We start from the raw sequence: 20,860 nt of genomic DNA on the forward strand, positions 1-20,860 counted from the left end.
GCAGTTTGTCTTTTGGGAAACAGTTTCAATAGATTATAAACCACATCCTGGACACACAGATGAAACTAATTTTCTTATCTGACACTGATTAATATGAGAAAACCAGCACATAAAAGGTACATTTCTGTATTTTTATTATTGTTAAAAAATCCTTTGAAAAAACCCGAAATCAACATTAAGTTGAATGTTCAGCCAAAGCACAATTAAGATTCTTCCTCTGTGCCATAGAGCCCCATTAATTGCCAAAAACTTCAAAAAGCCACATTAATAGGGCCGCGCTGTTGCACTTGGTGACATTTTCTGTTATTGAACACACTGTCATTTATTTTGAATCAAACCTAAATACACCCAAAAACTCCCACAAAACCATAAATATTCACTTGATGTGTACCAGATGTGTATTCATCCGCAGCTGAAAGTAGTCCCCAGCAAATGCACTATTTACTTCAGTTAAAGTAATGTTTGCTTAAAACTACAGTGCCCAGCTGTTTTAGGAAATTTCTTTTTTTTTATCATCTTTTAAAAAATGAAACTATACTGCATATTTGTGAGCTGTTATTCTTTAAAATAGATTTCTGGATTGGGGTCAAAAGGGCTTTTGTTTGATTGATCAGACTCAGACAGTAAGTCGGAAAGTAGTGAGAGACTGATTGCTGGTTTTGGTATTTTCACAGGATTAGTCGATCTTTTTTTTTTTTTTTTGTGTTGATGATGATGATTAAATTGGGATTGCCTGTCTCCTACACATTATACTGATGTACCACTAAACTGTCATCACAGTTTCATCGTGCTACAGTGAAATCAAAGGGAAGGTGGTCGGGATGGATGGCAGACTCCGGGTTTCACATGCAGAGTTGCGCATGTGGTTCGGTTTAGGCAACAAAAGCACTTTGGTTAAGGTTAGTGAAAGACTGCGGTTATGTTTTAAATGTTAATAAACATGTTGTGTCTCGTGCTTCAACTCAATGCTTACTTGTCTATATTAAACCAAGACCATCTTTCCCAAACCTTAAAGTACCGCCAGTCTCTAAACACGAACATATAAAAGTTTAATGAAGCTTTTTTTTTTTTTAAACTACCAACAGATATAGTGCTGCAAGATTGGACATTTTAGCAGGAAAACAAAACATGTCACTCATAAGTTCAATGCTGTAGAAACAGGGTGGAGGTTTCTGGCACAACTTCACCTACTTCCAAAGTTCATAGAGAAGGAAAAAAAGGCTGAAGAAAGTCAAAGCTCCAGCAGCATTTGTAGTATAGGAGAACTTTATTAACAGACCAACGCGTTTCGGCTTGCGGCCTTCATCAGGATCATTATACAACCCATTACAATCAGCATTTGGCATATCAGATAGGCACAGTTTAGATTTTAGGCTGTATTTTTCTGGTTCATGGACCAAATATGGTGTCACCCATGTTATTTATTGGATATTCCCCATTCCTCCCTACCTGTCTGAGCCTGAAGTCACATGACCATGTACCCAACCCACTTTGATGGATTATCCATTTGCTGATGCACATTATTGGTTATTTTTTGTATTTCTTTACTAGTTTTTTAAAATAGCCTATATAAATGCTGCTTGTAATGTGTTTTATGATGACCCTGATGAAGGCCACAAGCTGAAACACATTGGTTTGTTAATAAAGTTCTCCTATGCTACAAGTGTTTCTGGAGCTTTGACTTTACTCACAAGTCCAATATCAACATTTTTACAGCTTGCCAAATATATTTATTAAAAACGAAATTTAACCCTTACACACTGTCCATATTCTGACTCATAATTAGTCTCTACACCAATTCACATTCATAAATTCCCCATCAGTCATTAATAAACGTTAGATTAATCAGTCTGTTTAATTAATCTTATGGAAAAAATACATTTTCAAAGGGTCAAAACTTGTACATTTGCATATATAAAAATATGTATCAGCTGCATGAAACATTGAAAAAATGCATTTTATCTCCTATTTGTGTATACTGTGGGTCATATAGGATGAGTTTGGTTCAAATAAATGTGTATAGGGTGTTTTTACAGCTTTTAAATGTAAAAAAAAAGGGTCTAATTTGACCCGGAACAGTATGTAAGAGTTAAAGGCATTACATTTTCTGCAAAATATACTTTCCATTGTAAATTAAAACTATCTAAACATCTAGGAAAAAGGGTTGACATGCCTTAACTTTGAACAATGAGTGGATTAGATTTAAACAATATGAATCACTTTAAAACTCTTAACAATAATGAAACATTTGAAGATAAGAAGCATTGTCCTTCATGTGTCAGGTGTCTGTTTGCTCCGTCATCTCACAGCGAACTCAACATCTACTCACTGAAACATGAGACGGGATATGAAAGGCAGATGTGGACACTGGAGTGAAGTGTCCCCGATATCAGAGATGAGATTAGAGGTCAGGATTTGGTCAAAGCACATGTCAGATCCACACAGGAGATCGCTATTTGCTTCTTTGCCGTGTGACAGATGGAGAGGAGGCAGCGGAGGGTGCGGGTTCACGAAACAAGGGGAAATAAGGATCAAATCAACTAAGTGAGCTGAGAAAGAGGGACGGGCCCGGGATAAAAGGAATTGGGGAGGGAATGACAAGGTGCATGCAGAGGAAGAGCGTGTGGGGAGATAAGATAGCGCAGATGTAAAGAGAAGGGAGGACAGAGAGGGAAGAAAGGTAATTTGAGAGAGCAGCAGAGGAGGTTGAGGCAGGGCTGACAGTGGGCCATTCATCCTCCATGCTAGAAGAGACAAACTGCTGGCAGAGGAAGACAGGCCCCATAAATCACTTGGCGGCGCACACACACACACACACACACATACTGACACACACATATATGCATGCAAGTTGAGTCACACAGACACAAACGTGGCCACACACACGCGCAGAAATCCACATGTGAACAGAAAACATACGTCTCCAACAGCTTATTTCATCAAGGTCTGCCTGTCGTTTATTCATTCTGGGCATCTGGGGGTCTGAACACCCCCAGACCCTAAAAACTTTTTTTTTCTTTGGTACAGTGCAGGAAAGTAACAAAGTACATTTACCCCAGTACTATTACAAAATACATTTCTGAACATCTTGTACTTTACCTGAATATTTCCATTTTATACTACTTTATATAATTCACTACAGTATCTGACAGCTGAGGTTACTCGTTATTTTTCTGATTAAAAAAAATATAACACATTGTTTGTGTGTAGTTTGGGCTCCTTGTTACTTAACTTTATTTAACTTACTTAACTACTGACATTTACCTCTAAACTAGTTTTTTTTTTATTTTTAATTTTTTTTTTAAAGTTCAAGTCAAAATCTTCCAATATTTTACAAATAGAGAGAAAAGTAAAAAAATAAATGCAACTTCATTTGGCAGAACTGCTTCTTCTTCTCATCACCCCGTTAATCAACTCACAACCCCTCAGGTTTATCTGAGAGGTCACCAGACCCGACCTCCTGGGTATCAGTGAGCTAAACTACTTGTTACTACTATATATAAAGTAGATTAAAGTAGCTCAACCTCAACCAGCTACAGCAGGAAAATGCTGCTAATGCATTGATGCATCTGTATTAACAATCTAATATTAATAATAATAATAATAAGTCACAGGGGCAGTTTCAAGTCAGGTCAAATATCTCAACATCTACTCGATAGATTGGCACAAATATTTGAACACGTTTATGCTCCTCAGATGTTGAACTTACAGGTTCATGCAGGTTAATGTAGGTCAATGTAGTTCAAAGTGCTTCAGGGTTGATTGACAAGATGATAATAGGACAGAACAAGTGTAGACCGAAGACAACATGAAGAAAAGAAACCAAAACGATGAAGGAACAAACACAAAGAACAAATTACAAAGAAAAAACTGAGATTAATGCACAGTGTCATCATCAGATCAGATATATTTTAACCTATCCAATACTTGATTAACACCTACCTGCAAAACAAATGACATTGTCTTAAGTGTTTAGTGTTGATTAACAAATACTAACATGCTAAACTAAGACAGTGCACATAGTAAAGATTACACCTGCTAAACATTAACATGATATCATTATGCAGCCTCACAGAGCTTCTTGTTTTGATACTTCTAGTACATGGTCCTTATGTACTTTTACTTAGAAATGATTTTGAATGAAGGGCTTTAACTTTAATTACAGTATTTTACACTGTTTTATTAGTACTTATACTTAAGTAAAGGATCTTAATACTCCCTCCTCTGCTTTGGTAGCTCTATTTCTGTTGTTGTTGAAAAGAAGAGCATGTGGTGACGGGAAAAAGCAGCAAAACATTCCTCTAACCTTTGGATTTTCCGCTCACAGTCCAGTAATACTTAGCTGGCGGTGGTGCGGCCAGGGTGTTCTTCCCCTCTGCCAAGGCCGGCCGCTCCGTGACTGATCGACTCTCTCTCTGCGGCTTCTGTCAGTCACAAACCTCCCACTTTCCTCCCCCGCCCAGAGAGGGTGAGGAGTGCCAGTTCCTCTTCGCCCAGCCCTGACCTCTGCGCTGACATGCATGGCGTGTTTTGACAGCGGGCCACATGCTGACCACGGCTGCCGGGCGAGTTGGGGAGTGGCTGAGCTCGTGTTTTCACTGGAGGATGTTCTTTTTTATTGTTATTTCAGTGAATAATAAGGTTACGGACCTTTGTGAAACAATTAATTAAATGGGGTGAGGATATTATTCACTCAACAGCTTCATCTGTGACAAGCTGCACAAAAAAACTGCTTTTAAGAGCTGCTAATCAAAATTGAATTGGTTCAGTATCATGGATATTAATGGAGACGTTTAGTGCTGGTTTAGGCTTTGCAACCATGCCAAAGATTTAGTTTCTGGAGAACTATTGAATCCTGTGAGAGTTTCGTATAAACCTCAAGTAAAGCACCAAAAGATTGATTTGAAACACATCTGTCACTCAGAGTTGTGAATACTGTTTTTTTTCCTCCCTTACTTTGGACACACTTTCACTGTTTGTAACTCCAGCAAAAAAATATTATGATATTCACATACATGATCATTTAAACATCTGAAAATATCTCTGTAATTCATTGTTCTTCATGTCAGTTGGACTAAAATATCCTAAAAGTGTTCATATTCTTGCTATTATCAAAATGTTAAGGTAGAATAAAAGCTTCAAATTAAAGCAAGGATTGGTCCTACTGTCAGAGCTGTGACCCAGCAAACGGCACCTGTTTCTTTACAGATATTTAAATTATTTATGATTCAATTTATAAAGTGAAAATCATCTTAAAAACTACATTTGAAAAACCTCTGTATCCCCTTTGCAAAGTCAAAACATAACATGCATGATGGTTAAAAAAAATTCAATGAAAACTTTTCCCTCCAACTTTTGGACAACAGAGCATTAGTCATGGACTTGTGACAACATGTAAATGGGTATTCCAGTTTATTTCAACTTGGGGTTATTATTTAGAGTTTTGGTCATCACCCCTTTCAGAAATAATAACATTGAACTCTGGGAATGCAGTGATATTGTTAAAAACACATTCAATGGAGCAAAAAACCAAACAATCATACTGGTTTTTAACCTCCGCAAGATTAGCCAAGTTTATGTGGGGAAAATGATGACCCATCCTGTCCATTGTAAACATCACAGTTTACTGACTTCATGGTTCAACTTTGACCTTTACATACTATAGTTTTTTTCTCAGTCTACAGACAGTTCAGGTGCTCACTGGAGGTTTTAATGAATAAAGTGGTTCATATAATCCGCGTATCCTCTCGGCTTGTTTATACCTGTGATCTCCTGATCTTTCATTTCTAGCTTTGTAGGACTTTGTTGTCTTAGTGACTTACTTACTTTAGTTAGTATGATGTTATCATAACAGATATAAATGGCCAAAGCTATGAAAATAAGACCTAAGTTGTAATAAACTTGGGTTTCTTTAACTTTTTCTATCCAAGCATTTGTAAAAGTACACAGGTGTGCTTTTGGGTATACGTAACAAATAGTTATGTATGTTTTAAAGTCATTCTAATCAATATCTTTATATATAATGGATTAAAAGTGACATGTGTAGCTTATAAAGGAGCATTTGGCAATTAAAGAGCTAGGTATTTATCTCATGACTTGGTGGAGACCAAACCAGAGCCAAAAAAGAGAGTGCATATGACATAAACATAACTCCAAATGAAGGCCAACGCTGTTCTGTATCAGCTCAATCTCTAATGGTTTGCCAGCATGTTCACCATATAAACTTTATAAGATGGTAATTTACACTGCCGCTTGGTGGCCAACAAAAATCAATCAACGCAGCTTTACGTGTATATGAGTCCCTACATACTGTAAGTCTTGCATAGAAAAGAGTACCGTGACATTATGTGCAAGACTATCTACTGTATATACACTAACTGAGCACTTTATTAGGACCACCTGTGCAATCTGGTGCAGTCCGATTCAACGGCTCTGCCATAAATTATACTTTTACGAAGCTTATACATTGTCAGATTCTGTTGACATTGTCAGAAAGGCGATAATTCTACTTTATGTTTATTATTTAGGTCATAGTGGGCGGTGGTGGTGTACTTGGAGTGTTCCTAATATTTTGTCCACACCATTAACATACATGTCAGTATAGATTAATCTTCATTGACCCCCTTTAGATAAACTTTGGTAGTATTGAACTGTATATAAACCTAATTTCTAGGAGACGGGGTTGATAAATATGTACAGTAAGGTTTGCTTGCTTCACATATACAGAAACATGAAGTGATGATTTATGTCCATATACTGACTACTTCACATTACGACTCACAGCATGTTAATGTAAACACATACTATACATGTGTGTCACTTATGTGTCTGAGTGTGTCCTATGTGCACACGGAGTAATCCTATTATGTGTAATGAATGCAGACAGCACTGCAACAGCTGGTGTTTTAATGGTGTACAATATGACAGCGCCTGTGTGTGTGCACAGTATGGTGGCTCTCATTCATTGTGTTTACATCTAAAACAGGATATAAATCATTAGTGTGACCTAGGTCTTAACCCGAGCCATGTGTAACCTTAACACAACAGCTCTATAGGCAGCAGCGAAGTACTATTACTTCTATGTACATGGCGATAAAGGCAAAAAAAAGCTGGAAGTAAGGAAGGCTGTAAAATATATTTCCATGTAATTAAAATAAAGAAACGGCATCTCAAGAGACCAAAGAACAAACAGCATAATTGTACAGAACGTATAAATCCCATTTGGGCCTCAGAGTCTTAAGATAGAATCTCATAAATTGTGTTGCATGTGATCTATCTCTGCTCTTCAACTACATGTGTGCCTATTTTTAAAAGTGCGCTGAGGAAATACCATTATGTGGATATATGCGGTATATAAAAAGCTTTAAAATGAGGACAAATGAAATCGTTTTGGACCAGACGTCATATTACTGCCAGATATTCAATTTCCCCTTTTGTGCTTCTTCTTCTTCTGTCTCTTATTTCTTCCTTGTTCCTTCTCTGTCCGTCTTTAAAATGGGTCAGTGATTCCCTTCTTGACCTCTCCTCCGTTGCCTTCGACCATATGTGAACCAGCGGGGTCGGGTCAGGGGTGGTGGGTGAGCACCAGGTCAAATCTCATTAGAGTCGAGTTTTCCCAACTTCACCTTCCCTGTCCTCCTCCTCCTCCTCCTTTTTTCTCTACTCCGCCCTCCTCTCCACGCTCCAGGATTCAACTATAAGGGTGACGAAGACAGACGCTGTGATCTCTAGTCTCTGTAATCAGTCTATGCTTTGATGATCCCTCACACATGGAGAGGAGAAAAAGTTTAAAGATGGGAGTAAAATTGGAAAAGGAAGTAGAGCTCCTGTTGAATAATGGTAGCCTTCCTGTTGTCTTCAGTCATTGTCCTGCCTTGGCTTGAATCTTTACGTTTGAGTTTTAATATTTAAATAGGGGATACTTGCACTTTGTGCTCCTTTTTTGGCAGAAATACTGATAATTGTAACTTCAAAAGCTCAAAGTGAAGCTTTCCATTCAGGCATATATGCAGGTTACAGTGATAACGGTGGTAGATTACCCCTTAAAATATTTGTAATACATTTTGAAACAATGGGTCCTTGATATAAGACAGAAGTAGACAAAAGCAACTTTCTTTAAATCTCGCTGTCAGCTGTTAATTTTTGCTAGTTTAACTTAATACTGTACAACTATTTGTTCAACCTGCATAATTTGGGTTTGTATGGCAGAGATACTAGTAAATGTGACTTCAACAAGCTCAATTTAAGCTTTCTTTATAGGCATATGCAGGTTACAGTGATAACGATGAGAGAAACAATGAGTCTTTCATTTCATTAGTCTTTTATTTACACAAGCAGGTTTCTTAAATCTAGTTGGCAGCTGTTGAGTTTTTTACTTGTTAAATATTGTACTACAACCTACATAATTCAGGTGTATATGCGTAACCGTGCGTCTCACAGTTCAAACAGACACTGGACCAACTGGTAGAAACTAACTGTTGAGCGGAGGATGAAAGATCAGTTCATGCAAATGTGTCAAACTGAACTCAAAAGTATGACAGGGTGAGAACTTTGTGAACTTAAATTGTTATTATGAATGTATGAAAACCAAAAGTACAGACAGGCTATTTGTACGTTGAAAACTAACCAGAATTCCAGAGACCTTTTGTAATGACAACCACTTGTGAGACGAACATCATATTTTGTTTGAATGTAAGAATGTAAGTATAACGAATTGTAGAGAAAAGTACCATAATATTATTTAAAAACTGCCCATCTATGTTTAAATTCATTTTGTTATTACTATATCAGATAAGACAAAAGTTATGTTTTTTTAAAGTAACATTTATTTTACTTTAGCCATGACATGTGTTATATAATTTTTTTTGTTATTATATCGTATGTTCTGTTTCTGCTTCACAACATGTGGTCGTGGTGGTTTCAATGAATGAAAATGGGGAGAAAAAAACTAAAAAACACCATCTTGTAAACTCTTAAGGCGACAAATTAAGCTTTTTTTTGGGATTTTCTACAATTGATTTACTGTTATAATGTCAGGTTGTTCATGTTACAATATTTAAGGTTTACATGTGCAGAAATGCTAAGAGCTACAAGCTGACATCCACTTTTTCATACATGCCCAAAAAAGGCAATCTGTACTGTACCGTAACCTTTGTTGCTAAGGTTTTTTTCATTTGTTGTTTGTATTGCCCTCTCACATATTTCTGATTGGATTTCAGCTCGACTTTGTATGGATGTATTTAAGAAGTTGACATTTTGAGTAAAGAATAAGAAAAATAATTGAAATCTGAGTACTATTGTACTTATGTTACTGCCAAAGTTTTCCAAGACACTGCTTCCTGACGCTAACCAATCAGAACAGAGTGGGCTCATCAGGAAGCCTTGAAGCCACAGGAGCTAAAACAGCCAGTTTGAGACAGATGCTGAACTGAGGATCTGCATAAAGGACCAGTATGACTTGAGTAACGAGTTTATTAAACTGTTAATCATGTAAAGATATTCTGGTAAAGCCTCAGATTAAAAATATAGACCTGTAAATGTACATAATACATCCCTATCAAATGCTGGGATCACTCTTAATAGAGTCGGATGGGCATATGGAGAAAAACTAAAGCTTGCCAGACCTGCTGTGCCTAGTTATGGTTGCTAAGGTATCACTGGACGGTCACTGTTTGGGTAGAAGTTTACAGACCAGTTTATTCAACGCACAACAAATAGTCTTGTGGTTTGTCATGAAATGTCACCTTTTGTAAGTTAAATAAAGCTTGTGTTTCCTTAGTTTTCACCTTGCCAGTCAATGGCAGGCAGAAAAGACTTTGCAATTGTTTGCCAGTGCAGTCACAGCCAATTACATGACTCAAAAGGAGAGGCATTAATCAAATCTTTAGTACAGTGGCAGACATCAGATTGCAGAAGGCTCCAAAACAAATATGTCACTGTCAGTGAGGCCATACAGCAGGCATTTAGGAGATTGCATTAAGTCGATGGCTCAGCTGAATAGCAAGCTAAGCTAATGTGGAACAGGGGCCTCTGGAAACTATTTGCTTGAATGGTGGGAGGCGATGGGAAGAGAGTTGTGGAGCGAAGCTGCCCTTATTCTCCCATCCCTCAATTTCTATCTCTTCCTAATTCTTTTCGTCTATTTTTCCACCTTTTGTCTTTTATATTTAAGCCGACAGGCTGAACTGGAGGGCGTGGGATGGCCAGTGGGGGAATACGGATGAGAGAATAGAGGGAAAAGGGAGGAGACAGATGAAATTAGATAAAGACAAGCAGCAGGGTGATCTGCAATGAAAGAAACAATAATAGGGAATGTTTAGTGGAGGCGAGAAAAGAGAGCAGTTCAGTGTCAGAAACAAAGGTATGGAGTATTTAGTCAGTGCACAGAGAGAGAGAGAGATGGAAAAGATGGCTTTATCATGTGCTTTTTAATAAAGTAATATATGTTTTTCACTAGGATAAAGCTGAGATTTGTAGCAGAACATCTATGAATCATTGATATCACTGGAAAGCCTCCCATCTGCCTCTTTGGTCTTTTACTGAGAATGTGTCTCTTTGCACATCTTTGTAGTGTCGTACAAATTAGGATAACCGTGTACACTATCGGACAGCCTCTACTCAAAGGTATTCATGGTGTTGCACTCAGTTGTATATACAAAAAGTTGTATGTCGTAGTTATGTGAAGAAGGAAAAAGAGAGCACCTGCCTACGTTCATACCTCTTGTACACCCAGCCAATTGCTGCATTAAGGTGGGCGTAATTATCCAATTGTCTGTTACAGACAGTTACAAACATTGTCAGACAGGCCCGAAGGGGTTTACTGATGTCGTTAGGTGATCTGACAAGCACTTTGTTTTCAGCATATGTTACCAACCGGCTCAGAATCCACAACAAAACAGGGAAGCACACATGAATAAAGCATCTAAAATAACATTCATTATGATTTAAGTTAAAATGGAATAATGTTAGGTAGCTAAATCAGTAATGAATGCAATGTGTGGAGGAGTGAAATGGAGGATCTTGAGGCCTGGATGGAAGAGAAGAGAGAGATTGATTAGCCAGCTAAATAGGCTGAGGCCCAAACCACCCAGGTGCAGGTAGTTTCCTGACGTCCTCTCCAGTCCCGCCCTCAGGCTCCTGGGCCAGTAAGCTGAAGCAAAAGGGAAAAAGAGAGGTCACAGTATATCAAAGCCAAGGTGCCTATAGATCATTCAAATAATCTAAATTAGTTAGTTAGAGGCCAAGTTAGTTAAATCTAACTTGGCCTCTCTGAGAGTATAACAGGTCCTGCTGTACACTGTGTAGGATGAAGAGTTGGTTTGGACCGGTAGCAGAGATGACAAACTAGCAGTTTAACCTGTGCTGTGTAAGCCTCACTGAGCTAAAAAGAGATGAAATGTAAGAGTAAGCCTTGAATGAAGCCTACACAAGTAGTTTCACCTTGATGACATACAGTAGGGACAGCATGGAATGAGTCAAACAGGGAGTTTATGGATCAATAGCTGTCACAGCTCAGGAGTCCTGTGATCTGTAAAGCTGCCTGCTTAAAAAGATTATGACTACACTGTGGGTGTTGTGCTTCTGTGGTTACGCAGTGTGAGTGTGTGTGTGTGTGTATGTGCACGAAACAGAATAAATTACAGGGTAATGATATTAAAAGCACAAAGTCGTTAAGATGCCAAGTTAAGACACAATAAATCCAGTCATGGCTTCTACAGCCTGTCCCCACACTGGGTAATTAAATTAGATTTATAAGCCATATTACATCAGTGCTAGATACTTCATCCACCCTCAGCTCCTGCACTGTTCCTCCATTTTGCCCTGCTTTATTAGACGGCCTGACAGTCGGAGAAAAAATATGGAGGAATGTTCAGGTCCTGGGCTGCGAGAGTGGTGCACCGGGCACTCTGTCTTCGGCGGTGTCAGTCGTGTCCACTGATAATATATTAAGCGCTCCACTTCTCGGCGGAGCAGGGCAGTAGCAGGGCTGCCTATGACACAGTCAAACAGCTTTATCATCATCCATAGTCCCTGCTGCTACCACCTCATCCCAGACCTTCCATACAGACCTTCACACTCCTTCACCTACTACATCAGACACTGGGTTTTTTTTTAGCACAAAGAGCGACCTTAGACAGTGGGTAAAATGATACAGAGAGGGTTAAAGATGACTCTCCTTCCATTAAAATAATGGCAGTGTCAGTCTTTTTAAGGAAAACAAGATTTGTTAAAGCTCTCTGGCAAACAAAAGACTTCTAACTTTTGTTTGGCGGGAGCAAAGGAGGACGTGTCAGAGCTATTAAAGTCTGCAAAGGGAGGAGGTGGAGTGGTTGGATGAGTCAATGAAAAGGGGGAGTTTGAATAGGATGTTTCCCGTTTTCTTACTCATACTCAATGTCAGATTTTTCTAACCATGACCCCAAACTTTCTCTAACTGTAACTAAAGCAGCATGTTAACAGACAGGCATTCAAAGTACTGAGTGTACTGTAAGTCACCCTCAACACACAAACACTGAAGTTGAACCCAATAAACAAGAAAAATGGACTTGCAGCGTGAAAAATATGCTTCGGGTCGTGGTAACATGTGTACAGCTCGAGTGAAATGCAAGCTGACACGTGGCCGTATTGATTGAAATAGAAGCTGTCTTTCATCAGAATCAGGCACAATATAGACGGAAAATGCTGTGTCTGTATCTAAGCTGCAAACTGAATCGAACCTACAAAGCTACAGCTGTGTCAGATGAGAAAACACCTTTTAGCTTCACAACTGTGACTTTCAACAACTAAAATACTTAGATTGTTGGTTAGTTTGTTGGATATGTTGGATTAAAGCTACAATATGCAAGTTCTGGAAAATAGGCTATCTTGGAACCTCATTGCGTTCACATTTTGATTGGTAGTCGTTAGATCCCACACTTGATTTTGGCCTCCTCTGATTGGTTAGTAGGAGTGAGGCTCACTTAAAAAGTTAAGGAAGGTTATATCTCTGTATTGCAGCCAAGCTGTTCAATTAGCCTTAATCACAGAAGCCTTGGACAACATCTCTCCTTGTTAAAATAAACGGCATACTTAAACTGATAAATACAAGAAAAAATGTACATACTGCAGCTTTAAGCGTGTGAAATTGAAAAATAGACTTGTGGCGTAAAAATACACTTCGGTTGCAAGTAAACAGAAAATATTACAAATTATATATCTTGTTAAATTTTTTGGATTGGTTAAGCCAGGAGTGTCAAACCTACGGCCCGCACGCCACAACTGGCCCGCCAAGGGATCTAATCTGGCCCACTGGGTAACTTTGCAAAGTATGAGCAGGTTAAACTGGGAGGAGCCTACTTCATTCAAAATGCTGCTTCAGAAGTTTTTTCCACCCTTACCATAATACAATGCTCTGAAAAAACACATAAATACATATTGTGGTCATATTTAAAACATTCATATATTAAACATTGTGCAAAATATTGTCAATCAGCAGCTTCTGTGCAAAATAATCTGTAATAGACTGAGATATAATATTGTTGAACTTCTTTTAAGACATCTCAGGCTGTTTATCTGTTTTGTGAATAGATTACTTATTATAGTAAAGATATATATATATCATACTTTTTTTTTTTTAATAGGTTTTACTTTTCTGGCCCACTTGAGATCAAATTGGGCTGTATGTGGCCCTTGAACTAAAATGAGTTTGACACCCCTGGGTTAAGAGTTGGTTTTCCCAAACTTTCAAATCGAGCAGATGTTTTTCTGTTTTATGTTCCCTTGTATTTGTGTCTGAGATTTCTGGCTCCGCTATCCACATAAATCAAAGACACAGTGGAAAGAAGTGTTGCTGTCGAGACAAATGCCTCAAAATTTGAGCAAATAAAACTAAAATCTGAATGGCTTCATACGATTAGAGATACAATAAGTGGGGAAACTTATAATTTGTTTGAGTCGAACCTTTTAAGTTAAGGCACAGAGCAAAGAATGCCAATCATTTTAAAAAAACGTGTAATGAGATAAAAGGATTAATATGCCAATCAGTGGAATGATTGTGGGGAGAAAATAGCAAACGCATTATTATTATTATTATTATGGATGGGGGAGTGTGTGTGTGGGCGGACACTTATCTGCCAGCATCAGAGTGAATTAGTAAAGACAATAGAAGGTATAATAACAAGTGCAAGATTAATATTATTATATTTGATGTTTTGGGTGTCAGCTGGAAACGTTAACTGGATCTGATGTTAAAACAAGTGGAACAGTATATAAAGAACAAAAACCCAACTAAAGCATAAAGGAGGAAAGGCCAGATGAAGTGAAAGCAACAGAGAGGGTAGAAGGGACCGAGTTCAGCTCTGTGTGGTTGATTTTAATGAGCTGTGGCACTTTTATTATCATTATTAATTAGCAGTTTTCAACCAGCGGAGGGTGATCAATAAGGTGGAGTGAAACAAATTTCAATGGGCCATTGGAATCAATCAGAAAGACTTTTTATCTACATAACTGCCATTAAGCCCCGCTCGTTAGGGCTAACATTAGGAGATGAGAGATTTGCAGCATTTTTAATTGGAACGACATAACTGTGCAGCCATTTTTCTTCTTCTTCTTCTTTCTGCTTGCTTTTTGTGCTCTCTTTTTGTTGCTACTTATTATTATTATCATTATTATTATTAGTAGTATATTTTTTCCTTTTCCACCACCAATCTTCCACAGATGTTATTGAGGATGTTTGTGCATGCATGCAACACATCACACATGTTACACAAACAGTACGCTCACACCCTAATCCTCCTCACCTCTTAATCAGACAACCATTAAAATGGGATTAGAGACTATCTGTTGAAATTCCAAATTTCCAACCGGGAGATGTTGTCCTCGTCTACTAAGCTATGAATTTCCTCTTTAGAAAATGACACAATCCGCTAGACTTGACATGATGAGAGCTTCACCCCCATAGACGGTATATGATTCAAGTGTTTTTCACTATGAACTGAGTGTCTAAATCTGGACACTGTATGTTTGTACTATAAAGCATGAAAAACTAAAGCTTTTTTTTTTTAGAAACTTACAATACCAGTACCAATCTAAGTACCCTAAAAGTGATACTGATACCAACTGAGTACTTCATTCGATACCCATTATTCATTTTGTGCACTTGCTTTTATCCGGTGTAACAGGCGTGTATTGTGGACACACTTTAGAGCGTTTAGGTGGCATCTTGGCTGCTGAACTGCTGAAGTGCGCTAACTCAGATTCACCACGATTTCACCACCACAGACGGGTTGTAGCTGCTGTGGCAGTGGACCAATCACATTAAATCAAATAACGCTTGCGTTGATTGGCTGTGAGCAAGTCCATACAAATAGTCATATTTTCCAGCTCTGGATGCAAATAGAATTGATTGTAGATATCGTTTGACGGGAGACGTTTTGATGCTACTTAGTATTGATTTATTTTGGTCGATATCTTACAGGTATCGAGTACTGATACCGAAACCCTATTACTATTCGACAAAGCCAAGCTTGCAGTTTCCCTGTCTCCAGTCTTAATGCTGAGCTATGATAGAATAAACTCAGCTAAGCGATACCCAGCCTTAGTACCTGCACACTGCTAAAATTGTTCCAAAATCTTTAATTTCACATTGATATGACAACTTTTACTATTACTTTTACCCTGACGAAGACTAAGACCAGACATGTTGGTCAAAAAGGCAGCCTAAACGTTGTCATGTCCATGTGGAATTAAGTAAGACTCGTTACTCTTTAAGGTATCAAGTACCGATACCCAACCCTTCTACTATTCGACAAAGCCAAGCTTGCAGTTTCCCTGTCTCCAGTCTTAATGCTGAGCTACGATAAAATAAGCTAAGCAAAGCTAAAATAACTGTAACTGTGTTCTCATATTTAACGGTACAGATTCAAGAGTCTCCCAGTCCTATTGTTCGTCAGAAAGCCAAGAGGTACATTTAGCAAAATGTCGAACTATTCCTTTAAACTTGACATAATAACGTTATCTCACTCTCCTCTTGCGTCTCTCTTCTTTTACTCTGTTCCCCCTCCTTCGTTCTCTCTCTTACTTCCTCTCCTCTCCGAAGCAGTGAGTAGTGGAGGGCTACTTAGCACACAACAGTTAATACCTGTCTAATTTATTAGCCTCCAGCCCCAGCCCTGAAGGGCCATTAGCAACACACACTGACACAGCACACCGGTCTGTGTCGTAATTTATTGCCTTATTACAGTGCTGCAGCGGCATCAATTAATTATCCATTAAAGCGCTGCTGTCCCAGGATTTATGGAGGGGACTGTGGGGGCTGAGGGAGATACAGTAGGAGAGAGATGAAGGAGAAAATGCGTAGATATGAGGAAGAGGAGGAGGGGGGGGGGGGGGCGGGGTGAGCTGATATACTGGAGAGGATGAAGGATGGATGGTTGTTTTTTTGGGGTGCGCCCTGCTTTGAAAGTTGGGATAAAAATATAGTTGACTAAAAAAGGCTTTAAATATAAGCAGCAGCAGCAGCCACAGAGTCTGCTGATCACAGTTGTTGTTCTTGTAAACAAATTATAAGTCACATTCTCTGCTGAAATATAATATTTGCTAACACTTTAATTTCCAAGAGGTAACGCATCATTTACTGGACATACCGCAGCCTGGTCTGCACTCTCACAGCTGAAATGTTGTCATAAAGGAGGGAGGGAAAAAAAGGGTAAACGTCTGATATTTGTGAAAAGAGCTATGAGGACGAGGCTGCTGCAGGCATTAACATCATTACAGTTATTGCTCTTGCTAAATGAATGCATTCACAGATATTAATAAACACGGCCGTAATATCGAGTCTGTGGGCAGTTTAATAAAGTCAGTGTTACAATCAACTGCACCAGCCACCAGAAGATCATATCGACGTGTATGAATGAATACCGGTGGTGTTAGAGGGATTGAGATCCTTGAGTGACATAGTCAAAATTACTCCTTTAGTAAGGTAGGTAGGTAGGTGGACAGGCAGCTAGCCCACTCCAGTTATTTCATTCAAGCCCAATGAAATGATTGGAGGGACTTATTACAGGCCTGTGCCATTGATACAGGATTTCATTTCTCTTCATTGTGAGAGCATTTTGTTGGGAACAAATATAATATAAATTGCTTCTAAAATACATAAGCTACACTAGCTTTAAAGCTGCTCTGAGTAATACTTTTGTATTACTAGGCCTATGTCTATATATGGACTTATCATATGATACATGGACATTTTTTTGACCTCAGTATTGCCACACTTCACATTAACAGCTAAGAGGCTATTCATGTCACATTGGCAACGTGAGTAGTTGATTTTGAGATTTTTTTCAGGAGGTGCCGGAGACCAAAACAAAGCTAAAAGGAGAGTGAGTATTGGACAAAATAAGGCTCTAAATGAATGTTAATATTTCTGTCTCTTATATTAGCAACTATTAGCCAACATGTTCATCATACAAACTTTATAAGATGAAACATATGTCAGTATTTTGTAAAAGCTTGTTCCACTGACCCCTAATGGCCAAAAAATAAATAGTAAAAAAATACCCAATGCAGCTTTAAGTATACGAAGTAATACTATATTTCATTTTATTGGATTCATGCAGTGTTTATTTTAAATTTTGCACACTCTCCTGTAGATTAATCTACAGCAAGATTATCATATGTTTTGTTTTTCTTTCTAAATAAGTCATAAGATTCATGTTCACATAAGCAGAATACATTATATAGAGCAGACTTGGTGTGTAGACATCCTCTGAGCACAAAAATAGAAACACTCTTGTCCTAAAAACCTGCCTGTATGAAACATAATCATAGCAAAATATCCTGTCCTCCTCCCCATCTCCACCCCAACCCAGCATCTTCCACCTAAACACAATTTGTACAGAAAACAAAGTGTTTTCCAGCGCTGACAGGGAGAATGGATTGCTTCCATTATACTCTACAAGAAACACATTCTGTTGAGATGAAAGGGTTGTAAATTATTGCAGAAGGTGCTGCTGCTAACAAGTCTGCTGATCCAGGGCTAATGGGGTTCACATTCACTAACTGCAATCCCGGCAGTGTGACAAATCAAACGCACCCAAATGAGCATCATCATCATCATCATCACTGTGGTCCTGGGCAGCAGCATAGTGGCTACGCAATATCTACAGTATCAATCTGAAAAGGTGAGCAGAGGGGAAATTACATCATAATTAAATTAAACACATATATAATACCAGTTGTGCATTTTAGAGGCGAAAGATTATTTTATTTTTATTTTAGGCGATTATATAGTGCACTTCATACACAGCGGCAACTCACGTGCTTTACATAAAAACAAAATATCAGATGATTTAATAGTAAGAATTGGAAGCATAAAAACAAACAATACAAAATAAATAATGAAATAAAACCCAATTATAATAGAAAGGAGAAAAAAGTACAGTTGAACAGTAAAAATTGGAAACATTGAAACATACAATAAAATAACCAGGTAAAGAAAAATAGAAAGAGAGAAAGAAAACAAAAAGCTAGACTAAAATAAAAGCATAAAATTTTGATTTGCATTAAAATTGATAAAAGAATATACAGTGCAAATGAAAGATTAAGAAAGATTAAGTGCTTTAAAAGAGCTTAATCATGAGCACATGAAAAGAGAAAATGTTTTAACCTGGATTTAATGCCGACACGTTACCTATTACCTTCTTTTTCACTTTCTGAGTGAGAAGAGGTGAATGATTGACGAGGCAAATCACCGCAGGCCTCTGGGAGACAGGTGAACCTACAGTAGTAGCGCGACTCCAACTGTGTCACATCACTCGTGTCGGGATGTGTCAACTCGCCACGGCAACTGTTGAGTGACAGGCGGAGCAGGTGAGACTCACATTATGGGTACAGATGAATCAGGGCAGGGTGAAAGCAGGGATGTTTGAGTTAATCAGGATCTACAGATGAAGGCAGTCTGTGTGAATGTGGAAGTTATTCAACATCGAAACCTTTTATTTTTCTTTATTGAACAATATCAATTAATTCAGATGTGTTCAGACAGCCAGAAACAATATGTAGAAAGCCAGATATTCACATAAAGACAGATTTGTAAAAAGATAAAATAAGATAATCCTTTATTAGTCGCACAATGGGGAAATTTACAGTGTTACAGCAGCAAAGTGGATAGCAAAAAAATAAGTATAGTAAGTATATAATAAATCATAAGTAAGAAAAACAAGCAATATGAAAAAATAGCTAATAAAAAATTTAGTAGCATAATGTTGAGAGGAATATAAAATGTAATGATATGTAACCTGATGATGATGTAACCTGAGTGTGACATTAATATTGTGCAGTTTGTAAAGTGAAAAAGTTCATTGCACGGTTGAACTGAAAGAAATATTAGACCTGAAATACTGATACTGCACAGTAGCGTACATTAAAAAGTGCAGTTGTCCAGTTACTTGGAATGAAACAGCAACTATAAACTATAAACTAATAATTATTTTAATCATCTATTTCAGCAAAAACAAACAATAATATACTGGTTGCAGCTTCCCTAAAATGAAGATATGAAGCTTTTCTGTGTCATACATTAAAGTTAACTGAGTATCTTCTGAAGGCGTCACCATGAACGCTAAAAAAATGATTTATTGATTGATATTGACGATTTTATAAACAAAAGTAGGAGGCTCAGGAGGTACAGCAGTCATCCACAAATTGGATTGGCGGTTCGATTCCCGGCTCCTCCAATCCACATGTTGATGTGTCGTTGGGCAAAATTTCTCCCGATGTCTGCACCAACAGTGTATGAATGTGAGTGAATGTTAGTTTCCTTTCCTTATAAGCAGGTTGGCACCCTGTGTGGTAAACCACCTCCTGCCATCAGTGTATGAATGTGTGTGTGTGACATGTAGTGTAAAAGAGCTTTGAGTGGTCAAAAAAAGACTAGAAAAAGCTCTATATAAGTACAGTCCATTTACCATTAATGAAAATCCGAAACGTGATGGTATAAAAGTGGGATTTCAGCCAGGAAACGTAGCACCAAGCTAACAATAGAAAAGCAGCGTGGCGGCTCATAAGCCCTGTGTAGGCAGATAGCTCGGTCTCCAGCGGGTTCTGGTCAGTGTTTTGTTGGCACGCTGAATGTGACTGAAACATGAAGATTTAATGAATGTTTTTGAAAGAAAAATCGATTTCATGGTGCAGAGGCTTGTGGATTTTACTTTGCTTTTTTTCCCACAAAGTCTCAGTTTCATATTTGAGCAGCTGATAAAAGCACAGAAACTAAATTTAATTAAAAAGTTTACATTTTGTGGGTTATAACTTTAATTTGCATGGTATATGATGACTATGTTTTCAACATATAAGCAGTTCTATGGGCTCTACTGGACATATTTATTTACAAAAGTTATATAAGTGTACGACGCACAAACTATAATTTCCTGCTGGAGAAACACACACATTCATGCTTTCATCACAAGCCGGCTGGATAACTTCAACAGCATCTTCTACCGTTTCCCAAAGTCTCCAATTAATTGCAGGATGTTTAAAACTCTGCTGAGACCTCTCTCCAAGTTCTTCATGACCTATACTATAAAACTAGCTATAAAATCTTTCCCACTACCTACGAGACCCTCAATAATTTAGCTCCTCTCTATATGACTTATCTCCTCTAACGGCCTGCCTCGGGTCCAGCGATGCTTAGACTCTTACAGATCCACATAATTAAGGGCCGAACCTTGAGGCTTTTCCGGCTTTTTGGCCCCCCTTTTTTACTACCTTTTCTATTAATTTCACCCTTATTTTTTATGTTCTTATCTTGTAAAACCTCTTCTAGTGCTGAACAGTGCTATATAAAATGGCTTTATTAATATTATTATAACTAATATTATTACAC

This window comes from Scomber scombrus, chromosome 15, assembly GCF_963691925.1.
Source record: "Scomber scombrus chromosome 15, fScoSco1.1, whole genome shotgun sequence".
Lineage (NCBI taxonomy): Eukaryota > Metazoa > Chordata > Actinopteri > Scombriformes > Scombridae > Scomber > Scomber scombrus.